A 5,984-nucleotide genomic window follows, 5' to 3' on the forward strand; every position below is an offset into this window, starting at 1 on the left:
CATTAGACACTGTGATATGGCCTGTATAGGCCAATTTAACTTTCTTGACTAAATTTCTGATGTCAATTTGAACATGTTATAAATTTGTTAATCAGGACTCCCTAGAACAATATGCCCAGGCCTACATGTTCTTTTTAATATTCATCCCTTCCAAATCTTTAGAAAATAACAGTCATAGGCCTATTAGTGTATCAAAATGTTATGACCAAAGCAAAAACAATTGGGGATGTATCATTGGCCTGTATATTATGCGCTATATTGATATTTCCATATATATGGGCAATTTTGTTCTCAGTTTCGTTAGATTTTTTGTTAATTTAAACTGTAATTTTGAACATTCATTATTATTTAACTTTTCCATCTGCTTTCGCGCTCATATGTCATCATTTTGTTCCGTTTCTGTGCTATCACAGTACATGCCCCATAGGTACTGTACGCGCATGGCAGGCTGCGAAGACCTATCGAGTAACGGCGGCCGGTCTCCGCGTAATCACAGCGATTTGACGAAGTACGCCCTCTAGCGTTATTAGTATACATCTCTATGATTCATATACATATGTATATGTATATATACATATATATATATATATATATATATATATATATATATATATTTGTCCCGGAGCTTCGGCGTAGTACACGGCAGTGTAGTACCTTGTGTTGGACTGTATGGGGTGGAACTCGGCTGAGCGGCGTTCCGAGTTTCAGCTGTCTTTCTTCTGACTTTCGGACCGTAGTCTTTAATTACCGAATTAAGTCAGTGTGATATGTGAACAGTTGTGTGAGAGTGTGCCTTAATTTTTTGTGGCTTGGGTTGTTATGGGTGACAAAAATACAGTCGAGTCTTGAGAAGCATTGCATTGGAATGGGTGTCGGCTGTCGCGTCTGTCGATGGGTGTTCACGCTCATGTTTGACCTTGCCTTGGCTTGGGCATGTTTTTTTTTTATTTGGGGGGGGGGTGACAAAAAACAATATTGTTCTCTGTAACTGTGGGGGGGGGGGGTGGCTTGCGAGTCTCAAAAGTGTGGTGGCCAGACATTTCAAAAAAAGACAAAATTGTTTTTTTTTAAGCTGTGCCTGTGAGTGAGCCAAAAATGTTGGCCTTTTTTAGAGGATTTAACTTAGTGCTAGACTCTATACAAAATCTGATTTTGTGTTAGATTTTGACAAACCCAGGCAACTGCGGCCGGCTGTGCGGGCCGCAGCCCAGGACACATCCGTGTAATAGTTGGCAGACAAATGGGGTAGAATTGTTGTCGCCATAGCTGCACCCAAATTAAAGGGAAAAAATGAATTATGCACTTAACCCGATTATATGGATGAAGATTGTTAAATGTTATGATGCACATTTATATAATTGACACACTGTAAATGTACATGTGCATGCACGTATTAATTTGCCCCGATACGGACATGATTGAATAAAAATCAAAAAAAAAAAAAATATTGCTCCAACTATCCGTGTTTGATAACAAAGACATATATGTTAAAAAATAATTGGTCAACATAATCTGTAGGGGGTATTTTACAGACCGATTTATCAACCAATGATAAGAGTTGTATTCTGACATTTAAATCCATGTTCATCTTTGACCGTTGTCAAATAAAAACTTTGCTCTGAGCATAACATCATCAAGGTGGTCTAAAATTCTATTAGATGAAGGTACATTTACTCTTCTGTGCGAGTTCATTTACGCTTTGACTGCTATATCTACGAGTTTTATAATCAATATACTGGTGTTCTGAAGTTGATTTGATTTTAATCAAATGTTTTTATGTTTATTCTCCTTAAAACATAATAGACGGAGACCAGCTGCGTGGCAGCAGGAGCAAATGTTTGTTGTGATGAGGCGTATACCACCATCATTAATGCTGCAATTGCAGTCACCACGACCACTGATGGTCCACCACTTCTGCCACCACAATCAGTTCTACGAATGCCACCACCACCAGCAAGTCTGCTTCTGCCATCGCCATTGCCACCGCCACTACCAAGATCATTCTTGACACAAAGCCTCCAAGTCCTCAACTGACCAGCTATTGCAGCTGGAGAAGGATAGACCCGCAACTTCAAAGCCAGGGCTTGCTGGTCTCCTACAATAAGAAAAGTGCCTGGGGCCAATCTGATGAACGTGTAATTGTAGCACAATATTTGGCCACAGTTGTAGAAATACAGAGACTAACATGCAGCCACAGGTAAAAATCAATGTCAGATATATAATGATTACAAAATGATGGATAGTCTTTGAAATATGGGTTGCAGAATGAATATCAGTAAAACCCATCATGATGTGCAGTCTGAATTAACCCTAAAAGAGCGGTGGGGGGGGGGGGGGGTAGCATTTTTTCGCGATAAATCCACAATGTGAAACGTGGTGCCGCGTCATGAATTTTTTTTTCAAGTTTCATGAGTTTTCAGACAAATTTGTGACACCGGGGTACCCGGTTGTAAAATTACGCAACGTTATGTAAGTACATGTCAGAATTGCTTAAAAATGTGATTTCATGAACAAATCCAAGGCAAATTCTATTTCTAGCCAAAAGTCATAATTGTATCATACCGGTTAATATTTATTTTTACTGATTGAAATCAATTAATTTCATGTTGCTTATGATCAGAACATTTTGTCAACAATATAAAAAAAGTAAAAAAAAAAAAAAAATCTACAGATGAAAGGGATTTGATATCAATTAATTATTACATGTCTGAAAAAATTACACTTCAAGGGCTTGTTTATAGATTTCCAGCCAAATTCTGATTTTATGCATGAATTAGTAAAATTTGTTAATTAGAAATAAATTTAAATAATTTTAGAACACTCAAATTTACATTTTTTTCATTTGTGACAGGCATGATGCATTTTGTCACAATTGCGCAATTAACGGTAAAGATCTTGAGGACCCCCACCCCCCTTCCGCCCATCTTTCCTGCCTCCAAAATACCCTGGCAGTCTAATAAGGGTTAGATTAATTTTACATTAAGCAACCATAAAATTCTTACAATGGATTTCAGTGGCGTAATGAGCCAAATATTTTAAGGGAGCTAAATATGGCTGATGGAACAAAAGATGCGAGGGAGCCAGAAATTAAATTTTTGGAAAGATTTTGACGTAATATTCAGAAAAAAGATATACTATTTAGTCCTTTCCCGTTCTTTTTCTCTTTTTTTCTTGGTCGTGAAACATTGGGGGAGGGGGGGGGGGGGGGGCACAGCCCCCATCTATTTGGCAGTGATGGATTTAATACTTTTTGCATGTACGATGACAATGCTCTCTCTCTCTCTCCCTCACACATCCTCACTACGTGTACATGTGTGTGCATGATAAATTATGAGGAATAATTGCATAGCATATGAAGTGACATTTCTCAACCAAAGATACCTTTTATATTATTTACTGTTGCATGTTTGCATTTTTGTTTATTAACCCATTTTGACCACTTTACCCCCCCCCCTGATAAAAACCTAGAAGTCAAACCATGTTTCCTTTTATTTTCGTTTGATATACATGCAATGTATACATGTGAGAAAAAAAAAATTACAGTGCCAAACTTTTTTTGAAAATTTCAATTTAATTTATTCCTTCAGGTGAGGCTTTGTCCGCATTTCCAGAAAGACACAAGATAGTATCAGAAAGCCATGCCAAATTCAATGACTGAAGGGTTTGGAGAGCCAGACAAAGAGCCTAGAAATGTGATTTAACCCGTAAGTTAAACTTATTTATCATTCTGATTCACTTTGGCATGAAAAGTAAGTCACATAATAACAATTGAATGATTTTTGTCTTCTTGATTTGCTCTTTGTCAAGAATCCAGTCCAAATTTTTGAATTAAACTCTGAGTTTGAGGTGTTGATGAATTTTTTTTTCAGCTGCAAAAATAACAAACCAATATTAGTCATTGGTAGATTATTAGTATTAATAAGTTATTGGTGTGACTTGCTTTCTCTTGCCAAATTGGTACATGAATATTCTGCATTTCTATGATTATTGACCCCCACCACTACCACCTAAGATGCAACATGTCAAATTACTGTCAAATTCACATCATCATGTTTTTAATTATTAATTTGTCAGTAAAGGAGTAAAATGACTCAGAAAGATTACCCGAAGAAGCTCACAAATTTTTTTTTTACTGGTAGACCCTTTACATTCATTTGATGAATTGAGTTCATGCAAAATCAACTGAATGTAATGAGTACAAAATCCTGTTAATACACCTTATTAGTTGAGGCTATTCTGGTAGATCATCCCAGGGGGTGCCTGAGGATCTTGTCCATTTGGAGAAATCTTGCAAAGTATCAAAAGGTGCCTCACCCCCCCCCCCCCCCCCCCGTCTATTAAGGGATAACAATGACAGTGAAATTAGGAATAACTTTGGTATCTTGCTTATATGCATTATAAATTAATTTCTTTTTCAGGTACTTCAATCACATGAACAGCAGCAGGAGCAAAAACAGCATCAACCACACAGGAGATGTAACGACAGCATTGACCAACAGCAACAACAACAGTAGTATCAACAAGTTATGCAGGAGGTGCAAAAACCACACCGGCAACCTCAACAATATCAAGATGTCCAACAACCACTCTGGAAACGTTAACAGCAACCCCAACTTCAGCAAGAGTATCAATTAACACATCAGCAAAAACTAACAGCAGCAGCAACAACAGCACTTATGAATTGAATCTAATTGAAACTCAAAAGCCAATGAGGCAACATCTTTTACAAAATGAGACATCATTTATTCATTCTTTTACAGGATAAAGAAAAGCTTTTTTGAAAGTGTAAATTTGCAGGAACACAATGTATGTTCCCTATGTATCTATTTATTGAAATAAATTTGACTTTAAAAAGAATGAATGATGATTCAATAAATATCTACTTTTTATTTGTCAATGAGTAAAAATACATGTATTTTCTATTTATAATGACGAAAAGCAATTTATCAAATCAAAATCATCAAAGAATTGACAAATATGGCTCTTAGGCCCACAAAATTGTTTGTATTTTGATGAAAAAGCTGTTTCTGCGGCAATATTTGACGCAGCTCAAATAGCTGCGTCAAATTTGCCGCTGAAATTGTCATTTGCCGCAAAAAGTATCTGCGGCAAAGTTTTATGAAACGGAAACTTGCCGCTGTTTTGAGATTTGCCGCAGAAACACAGATTTGCCGCAGAAAATGGGAGTTGCCGCTGCGGCAAATGTTTTATGAAACGGGCCCCTGCTGTGTGTTCTGCGGAGCGAGAGCTGATTTTGTGAAACAGTGTAGTCTTATTCCAGGAACGAATAAATAAAATAAAAAAAAGAGCAAAATTTGGATTTTTTTTTTGTATATGATTAATATGGTTCCAAGATTAATCACCAAAATATTTGTTCATTCAATTCAATTTGGATTACATCCCATTAAGTGTACTGAGGCCTAGATTAGTAGGGTTTCCAGGGCTGCAGTTACCCCATATTTTCTCAAAAACGTAAACTTAAAGTTTGTGTGTGTGCATGTGCCTGTTTGTCTGTCTATGTGTATGAGGGTGTGTCTGTGTGTGTATGTGTTTGTGTATAAATTTATTTCCTAACGAATTTGTTGAATGTGAATTGGAAGGGAGCTCTCTCTATGTTTAAGGCTATTTTTAAGTATGTGTGTTCTTTACATGGGTCTGTACTTTTTGATGAATAGTGTAATTGTGTTTCGATTGGCATGTACTTGGTGTTGGGTGTATGCGTGTGCAGTGGCGTACCTAGGATTTTCCACAGGTGGGGCAAAACCGTCCGCCAAAAAATTTGACAAGCAAAAAAAAAAAAAAAAAAAAAAAAAAAAGGGTCTTCGATCACAAATAAAGGATTTCGTTCCAGAAAAAAAATTGACAAAAAATTTGACACGCTAGTGTGCGTGTGTCTATAAATGGGAGTGTCTTTGGTGTGGTCCAGTGAATGTGAGTGATTGTTGTTTGAAGCGTGGTTATGCCTGTTCACATTTAAATCTGTT

General features: G+C 36.9%; 1 long non-coding RNA gene across 1 annotated transcript; it reads left to right on the top strand.

The window, feature by feature from the left end:
* The first annotated feature begins 1,803 nt into the window (after window positions 1-1,803).
* LOC129260483 (uncharacterized) lies at window positions 1,804-4,857 on the top strand. Its single transcript, XR_010296822.1, has 3 exons — window positions 1,804-2,197; window positions 3,588-3,704; window positions 4,419-4,857. It is a non-coding gene; the product is annotated as an uncharacterized LOC129260483 (long non-coding RNA).
* The last annotated feature ends 1,127 nt before the right edge of the window (window positions 4,858-5,984 follow it).

The sequence above is a fragment of the Lytechinus pictus genome, unplaced genomic scaffold, assembly GCF_037042905.1.
Source record: "Lytechinus pictus isolate F3 Inbred unplaced genomic scaffold, Lp3.0 scaffold_22, whole genome shotgun sequence".
Classification (NCBI taxonomy): Eukaryota; Metazoa; Echinodermata; class Echinoidea; order Temnopleuroida; family Toxopneustidae; genus Lytechinus; species Lytechinus pictus.